Below are 8,933 nucleotides of genomic sequence, written 5' to 3'. Positions count from 1 at the left end.
AGCCATCTGTTGCACACCTGATAGCCAAATCTTGGTTTGTAAATACTCTCTTCTACTGAAAGAAATCTAAATCTGTAACATGTAAAGTATAAATTAATTCTGGAATATAATTTTATGCCAGAAACAAAATGTATTGAAAGGATTGATAAAAGGACACAGAAACCCATCATGGACCAAATTAGAGCAGCTTAGCACCAAAAAGAGTGATGAGTTATTATTACACAATGACCAAAAAAATGTCCATGAGTTTCTGGTGATACAGAAGAGGAAAAAAAAGGAGGAAAGGGAAAGCTCTTCTTTACTTAAAAAAAAAAAGCCAGGTAGCAAATATGGAAGGAATAAGTAAGAAAATAATCATATTGTAAGCCCTAGGGTAATAATTAATTTGGCAGGAATCATCCCTTGATACTAAAACCACTGATTAAAAGGTTAAAGGTGAACAGGATAATTATATGGTCTCAAAATATTGCCCGCTCCCCATGGATTACTTATCAATTGCTGGGGAAAATATGCCTTTGCAAAGGAGAGAACTGGTGGCCAACACTTTAACCAAACAATCATACTAAGTTTCACCAAGAGAATTCACCAAGTGCAATAGGATATTTAGTTCCCCTATATGTTGCAGTAAGAGGAATGTGATAGCATCCCTTGTGTTTTTGTCCAAATGCCAAGAAGTTCTTCTGCATTTAATCATAAGGAAACCATCAACAAACCAGAGTATGGGATATTCTACAAGACAACTGGCCTGGATTCTTTAAAAAATATCAAAGTAAACAAAAATGGTAGAGAGGCTTGTTCTAGGTTAGAGAAGCATAGGAACCAAATGGAATATGTGAGAATTGATTGAATTCTGGATTGAGGAACTATTTTGAAGCACTTGAGAAATTTAAATAAGGATTGTGTTTTAGACAATTTAATTGAGTTAACTTTGGTTTCTTTAGGTATGAAGGTGGTGTATGAGAACATGACCTTATTCTTAGGAAATATATACTGAAATATGGAAGAATGGACTGTCATGATAGCTGCAAGTTTCAAGTGATTCAGCAAAAGATACAATTATATAGAAGAAGAGGTAAGCAAATATTGCAAAAAGGATTTAGGTGATGATAATTCAAATATTCATTTTATGTTTTTTCTTTTTTTTATGTTTTTAACTTATTTTTGAGAGACAGAGAGACAGTATGAGCAAGGGAGGGCCAGAGAGAGAGGGAGACACAGAATCTGAAGCAGGAGCCAGGCTCTGAGCTAGCTGTCAGCACAGAGCCCAAAGTGGGGCTTGAACCCACAAACCATGAGATCATGATCCAAGCTGAAGCCAGCCGCCTAACCAACTGAGCCACCCAGGCACCCCTCATTTTACGTTTTTTCAACTTTTTTTCAAGTTTGAAAATCCAAATTAGAAAGTTAGAAATAAAAACCAATATCATGGCATACATGTATGATCTAGAGCTTGGTGTCTAATACCACTCCTCACTAAAAGGAACGAGGGCTTGCTCCTTGGAGAAATGGGTGATTCCAGGGCTGGGCAGAGTATGCATAAGATGAGCATGGAACATCATTTTATGCCAGAAAGTAGAGAAGCACTCAAAGAAATCATGCTGGCATGTCAGCTTGAAGGGGCTTCTACTGGCCAAATCTGGGACAATGTGAAGACCAAAATAAGTACGGCAATGAATTATAAACCATTGGAAGAAAATAGAAATTCACGAGTCTATACTTAAATTAAATGGGGCTAACTAAAGAGAGCCTTTTTGCTTATGGTAGAATGCTAAGAGCTAACTGGTAAATGTGGAGGAAGTGCAGGAGTTAGAAAAGTGGCATTTTATATCTGTCACAGTAGAGTTCGCATCAGACAAGAATCCTCAACTGATGCTAAATGTAGGGGACAGTCTAACGAGGATCAAGGGAATTGCATGGTCTTAAAATCTCCCCACCGACTGCTTATTTGTTCTCAGGGATATAAATAGGCAGTAATTACACAGTGGAGAGATCAGACAGCTCATTGCCTGGATGATGAGAATTAGCATATTTCTATTTTTTTTTAGCATATTTCTCTTGAGGGACAGATGACAGCATATGCCACAGACTGGATACCTGTGAAGGAGACATCACCTATGGACTTCCCCGTCTAGATCACATAACCTAAATCTAATCACAGGGAAACATCAGACAAACCAAGAGTCAACATTGTAATTTTTTTCAGAAAGAGTAGAGAACCATATTTTTCAAAGATGCCAATGTCCAAAGATAGAAGATATGGGAATGTTCCAGATTAAAGGCGGCTAAAAGAGGGGGCACCTGGGTCGCTCAGTCGGTTAAGCATCCAACTTTGTCTCAGGTCATGATCTCACTGCTCATGGGTTTGAGCCCCACATCAGGCTCTGTGCTGACAGCTCAGAGCCTGGAGCCTGCTTCAGATTCTGTGTCTCCCTCACTCTCATCCGCTCTACCACTCACACTCTACCTCTCTCAAAAATGAATTAATGTTAAAAAATTTTTTTTTAAAGGAGGCTAAAAGAGACATGACAACAAAATGCATGGACACTAGACTGGATCTGTACTGAAGGGAGAACATAAAAGAGGAAGGTTTCTTAGATAAAAGTACCATGCTGATGTTAAATGTACTAAATTTCATAACTACCATGGTTATATACACACCCTGGATTATTTAGGAGTAAAAAGCCATGGTGTGTATAACTTCACCTTGAAATGGTACATAAAAAATTGTGTGTGCTTATTTGCTTACTTTTGTGTTTGTATGTACACAGAAGAGAGAACATGTGCAAATGATAAATCGCATCATGTGTTAACAATGAGTCTGGGCCTATGGGTGTTCTCTGTGCATATTTCATTTGCATCCTTTTTTAAGTCTGATGTTTCCCCTTTTAAAAAATCACACTGTCAAGTCTGGTTTATATATTTTCTAAGATGATTCAAATGTGCTTCCAGAGTCAAGAACCACCTTTGCTAGAATGGTAAATCTAAAATCTAGATTTATCTGGATCATCCAGGGCTTATTCCCATATCTTCCCTGGTTTTACATTTTCTGGAATGAGGGCTTCCAGAGTGGAAGGGAGACATCCTAGGAAGTGTGCAAAACTATCCTATCAGGGTCTCTGAAAAATATGTTATAATTTGCATTTTATTTTTATCTAAAATTAAGAAAGTAATTAAGAAATAATGCTTGCATTGTCAGTATATGTGCTTATATACATAAGTACAGATAGCATCAATTCAAATGATGGAGTGGTGATCAAAGGGTATTTGGAAAATATTGATTTATAGGAACGAGTCAAAAACTATTCCATATCTGGCCCCTGAATACCTGTTTAGTATCTTGTCTTACCGCATCTGCTCAACCTGTTCATCTAACATACTATGCTATTTGCTTTCCCTTATACTTAACTTTTAAAATACGTCCATGCATTTTACCATGTGGAGGCTAATGCATATTTTTGCAAAGATTTTCAGCCTCATAGCATCCACCTAATAATATGGAATAGAACTAATTTTTTTCCTCTTTCTGTCTATATGCCTATATGCCTTGTGAACATTTCTTTTTTTTAAATTTTGTAATGTTCTTTAATTTATTTTTGAGGGAGAGAGACAGCATGAGCAGAGGAGAGTCAGAGAGAGAGGGAGACACAGAATCTGACAGGCTCCAGGCTCTGAGCTAGCTGTCAGCACAGAGCCTGACGAGAGGCCTGAACCCAGGAACCACAAGATCATGACCTGAGCTGAAGCTGGATGCTCAACCGACTGAGCCACCCAGGCGCCCTGCCTTGTGAACATTTCTAACCTAGCTCTTTTAATACCTTATTGTAAAGGTGTTTGTTTGTATGTCTACTTTTACTACCAGAATGTTATCGAGAACAGGAACAATGTTAACACATCTTGATTTTTCACGGCAACAAGAGTGTTTCCATCTGTAGAGTAGAAAGCTCAATAGGCCTTCCCCCGCCCACAGCAATTAGCATGGTGACAAGATAGTTCTAGTATAATATCTGTTTCTCCCATAAAAATGAAAATAGGGTACATCATATGCATCAAATAGAAAATTTTTTGTAATCTCTATCAGTACATGCAGTGAGATCTGTTTCTCAAACATTTTGCACATTCTCCAGTTGTCCATTCAGATTAAACAGAATGTCCTGTTTTCACAGGGATTAGTATGATCCAAGGATGTGTCAGTCAGTTTCACCTGGGTGGAGGGACAGTGGCTGGACTCAGCTTAGAAGGTCCTGTATAGGGGATGTGATGCTGGAGACCTACAGCAAACTGGTTTCAGTGGTAAGTAGAGTTTCCCATGGAACTTCATAGAGCATGAATTTCCATTCTGAGTTGATGAAATATGTCATACTTCTAAAGACTTGAGTTGTTTTTACTTTTTTTTTTTTTTACTTTTTTTTTTAAGAGAGAGAGAGCACGCATGAGGGAAAGGAGCAGAGGGAGAGATAGATCGAGACAGAGGGAAAGAATCCTAAGCAAGCTCCATGCTTAGCATGTAACCTGATGCAGTGCTCAATCCCACACCCCTGGGATCATGACCTGAGCAAATCAAGAGTTGGACACTCAACTGACTGAGCCAGCCAGGCACCCCTTTTATTTTTATTGTTTTAGTCTGTGTGTGTGTGTGTGTGTAATTTTAATTGAGTATAGTTGACACGAGTTGAATTGTTTTTATTGTTAAGGGTTTGGTTAAAAAAATTCTTAATTGCTTTGGGGTTTCAGAAAGGATGTCAGTGTCTTCACCTCTGGTGAGAGGTACTGCTCTGTTGAGGCTGAAATAACCAGTGCCATTGTGCATGACAGTCCTTAGGCATCATGAAGCATAAGGTGTGTAGATGTGAGTCTTGTGTCATTTCTCAATGACAGGGTGTCTTACAACCAAACCAGATGTGATCTCCCAGGTGGAACGAGGAGAAGAACCATGGATAATAGAGGTGGCATTCTCAAGCCAGAGCCTTCCAGGTGAGTTATTGTGTACCCAAGAGATGAAATTAGATCTTATAATGGCCAGTTGGTTGTTTGGCACCTGTATTATTTTCCTAGGGCCATTGTAATGGAATACCACAAACTGGGTGGCTTAAAACAACAGAAATGTATTCTTTCACTTCTGGAGGCTAGAAGTGCAAAATCAGGATGTCAGCAGGGCCATACTTTCTCCAAAGCCTCTAGGGGAGAATCCTTTCTACCTCTTCCTAACTTCTGGTGGTTGCTGGCAATCCTTGGCATTCCTTGACTTATAGCTGACTAATCCCTGCTTCTGTTATCACCTGGCCTTCCCTCTTTGTGTCCTCTAATGTAGGGCCCACCCTTATCTAGTATGACCTCATCCTAACTAATTACATCTACCGAGACCCTAGTTCCGTATAAGGTCACATTCTGAGGTTCTGGGTGGACATGAACTGTGGGGACATTATTTAGACCACTGTGAGATCTCTGAAATGTTTTTGGAAATATCTTTTTAGAGATTTCATACCTTTGCAGATATTTGAGGATATCTGATCACCATTCCTAAGATATTTAAATTAACATTTTGTAATACCACCCTCCTCTTAGAAGGTGCTCATTCTCTACTTGATGTTTATGGAGACACTTTGTATTCTGATACCCAAGTATAATTTCTTGTAACTGCATCTTCAATATTTATTTCTTTATTCATTATTTCTTCATTTATTATTATTCTTCAGTTGCCCAATTTCCTCCCATTTATATATATACTCCTTTTGATTTTCATCAATTTTGAATATCTTCTTTTTTTATTTTTTTAATGTTTATTTTTGAGAGAGACAGACAGAGCATGAGCAGGAGAGGGGCAGAGACAGAAGGAGACACAGAATCCGAAGCAGTCTCCAGGCTCTGAGCTGTCAGCACAGAGCCCAATGCAGGGCTCACACCCATAAACTGAGAGATCCTGACCTGAGCTGAATTTGGACGCTTAACCAACTGAGCCACCCAGGTGCCCCAGTTTTGGATATCTTCTTTAGGAATAAATAAACGTCTGTGATTTATTAACATCTGTGCTCCATCATGTTACTCTGCTCCTTCCTTCTGTCTTTTCATGGTGAAATGCCTCATGTTTTTTGTGTTCAGACTCACTATCCATTTTCTCTTTTGCCCCTCCTCTTGGCCCAAATTGATGACTGCCTTCTGTACCTTTGTGCTTTATTTGGTAGTGCTCAATATCCTCTGTAAAATACACCTAAACTTGTTTTTGTTAAGTAGAACTAATTTGGCCACACCCACCTCCTCTGAATATTGACTCTTCTGCTGTCTGTCTGGTTTACTGCCCAGGACCAGTGCTCAACGCATCACTGGCATACAGGAAATATTAATCAAGTCAATACATCTTGATTTATGCAATCATTCCACTCAATCTAAGATTTCTTTAAAGGTTCTGTTTTATACCTTTTGCTCTTCTTAGATGTTTTGAATCTATTAATCAGTTTTTAAGGCATAAGCTGTCTTTATGTTCATGGCTCCAAAATTGGTGGCAAAATTACAATCATCATAGTCAGCACTTGCATTACAGCCTGTGATGTGCAAGGCATTGTTCTGAGAAATTCACATGTATTAATTCATCTGCTTCTCACAACAGTCCCTCAGTACATATGCTATTATTATTTCTGTGGATAAATGAGCTGAAGTCACTAGAGATTAAATAACATGCCCAAGGTTCTCCAGTAAATAAGCAGTGCCCCTAGATTTCATACCCAGGTTATCTGGTTTCAGAGACTGTGCTTGTTAAAACTGTTCTGTGCTGCCTGTCGTCTCTAGTACATTTTACTTCTGTCTTCCAGAGCAGCATTCGGCCTGTTAGAAGGTCACTTCCAGTAAGAAGTCCCACTTGCCTCCTTCTCAGAATGTCAGAAACTGAAGTCAATTAACTTTGCATTTTATAATGTCTATTCACTTTCCAAATTCTCCTTTATTCACTGGGCTCTGTTGTTCTCCTATTTGCATGGATTGAGTCATCCTGAAATTTTCATCTCTCCTATCCTCTCATACATTTTATCTCAGAATCTTGTTATTATTTTTTAAAGTGTTCATTTATTTATTTTGGAGAGAGAGCGAAAGCACAAGTGGGGGAAGGACAGAGAAGGAGACACAGAATCCAAAGCAGGCTCCAGGCTCTGAGCTGTCAGCACGGAGCCCGAAGCAGGGCGTGAACTCACAGGATGTAAGATCATGACCTGAGCTGAAGTTGGACACTGAACCGACTGAGCCACCCGGGCATCCCATTTCAGTATCTTGTGATTATTATGCTTTCAGTTCCCCCAGGTGCTCAGTTATCATGTACTTCAACCAGAACCATATTATCACATAGGTGAGTTCTTATTTGTATCTGTCCAATTTGATTGCCAAAATTATGACGTTTATCTTGATACTAACCTTAGAAGATAAATCTAATACTTACTATATAGTTCTGAAATCTACGTCTTTTTTAAAATAAGGACTATCATGATAGCCTTATGTTGCCTATCCAAATTTTATTTTTCTCTATTTGCCTAAAACATCTTAAATTCCATTTAATCTATATTTTTAAATATCCTGAAACATATCCAGATCTTTTATTGAATGGTGTTTCACCTCCCTAGAAACTTTAAGCCTCAAGTCCTGTTTTTCAAGAAACTATTTCTTACCACTCTAGATGTATGACTTTAACAAGCTACTTAACCTTTATATGTCTTGGTTTCCTCATTTGTAAAATGGGGATAGTCATAGAACCTATCCGAAAGGGTTCTGAGGATTAAACAAGTGTGAATTAGTATTAAATAGTGTTATTATTTATTAGTATCAGTTGTTATTGTTTTCTCCCTCCTTGTTTTCACTTGCACATAGGAGTTCTGCCAAAATGTATGTATGTTGATTCATGAGTTTCTTTCTCTCAACTTACTTATAATTTTGCTAGATAAATGCCTCTATTTTTCTCTTCCTTATGTTTATGTGTACCAGAACTATATATTCAATAATTATCGAATTAGTTTGTAGAGGAGTTAGTGGAGGAAAAAAACCTATTTCTGCACTCCTAAAATTAATAGAAATCACAGATGTGTGAACTAAGATATTAGCTTGAGTTAAGAAATAAGGAGCACCTGGGTGGCTCAGTCTGTTGAGCACCAGGTCAGGATCTCATAGCTCATGAGTTCAAGCACCACATCAGGCTCAGTGTGGTCAGAGCTGAGTCTCCTTTGATTCTCTGCCCCCTCTCTGCCTCTCCATATTTGTGCTCTCACTCTCAAACATAAGCAAAACATTAAAAAAAAAAAAAAGTAAGATTGTTGTAGGAGCAAGACTTTGAAAAAAACACTAAGTTAGAATATTGTAAAGAGAAAAAATAGGAATTCGTGATTTGTGTACATTCAATATTAATCAGCACTGATGGTCTAAAATAACTAAATGAGCATTCAGAATAAAACTATTCATTTGGCCTTGATTCAAGGATCACCACTTGGTCTATGTATTTCTTATTCAGTATTAAAGGTCACTTTTGGATAATACTGAAGGTACTTGTATTATATTGCCTGTCTTACCTCCTTTTTTGATGCTATAAAAGGTTCTTTCCCATAAATAGATTGATTGACCAATAGATAGAATGCCACCAATTAAGAGGAACTTGCATTTTCTGCTGGGAGACTGATCTTGAACCTAAAACTTAACCACATTTAAGTACAATTGTAGAGCCAAGTCATAACCAATGTAATTCATCAGATGTGACATCACAAACCACTGATAATCAGAGAGTTCAGGCAGGACAGGCATCCAGTGAATATAATGAATATGAACAAATATTTAAGATTTCAAACTTTAAAAATAAGAGAAACTACACGCATATTCAGAGAATTCCCATAGGAGAGAAATCCTAGAACATAATCAGTGTGGCAAAATCTTCAACAAAAAAGCAAACCTCAGGGCGCCTGGGTGGCTCA

The 8,933-nt window shown here is 38.0% G+C and overlaps 1 long non-coding RNA gene across 1 annotated transcript in view; it reads left to right on the top strand.

The window, feature by feature from the left end:
- The first annotated feature begins 950 nt into the window (after nt 1-950).
- The window catches only part of LOC115273195, a 14,394-nt gene continuing 6,411 nt past the window's right edge, over nt 951-8,933 (top strand). The window contains exons 1-3 of the long non-coding RNA XR_003900736.1: nt 951-1,072; nt 4,164-4,290; nt 4,876-4,971. This is a non-coding gene — a long non-coding RNA (uncharacterized LOC115273195). The remainder of the gene's footprint in view (nt 1,073-4,163; nt 4,291-4,875; nt 4,972-8,933) is intronic.

Source organism: Suricata suricatta, chromosome 2 (genome assembly GCF_006229205.1).
Source record: "Suricata suricatta isolate VVHF042 chromosome 2, meerkat_22Aug2017_6uvM2_HiC, whole genome shotgun sequence".
In the NCBI taxonomy this organism is placed as follows: domain Eukaryota; kingdom Metazoa; phylum Chordata; class Mammalia; order Carnivora; family Herpestidae; genus Suricata; species Suricata suricatta.
Note: the sequence above shows the minus strand (reverse complement) of the source record. Positions and strands in the feature narration are given on the sequence as shown.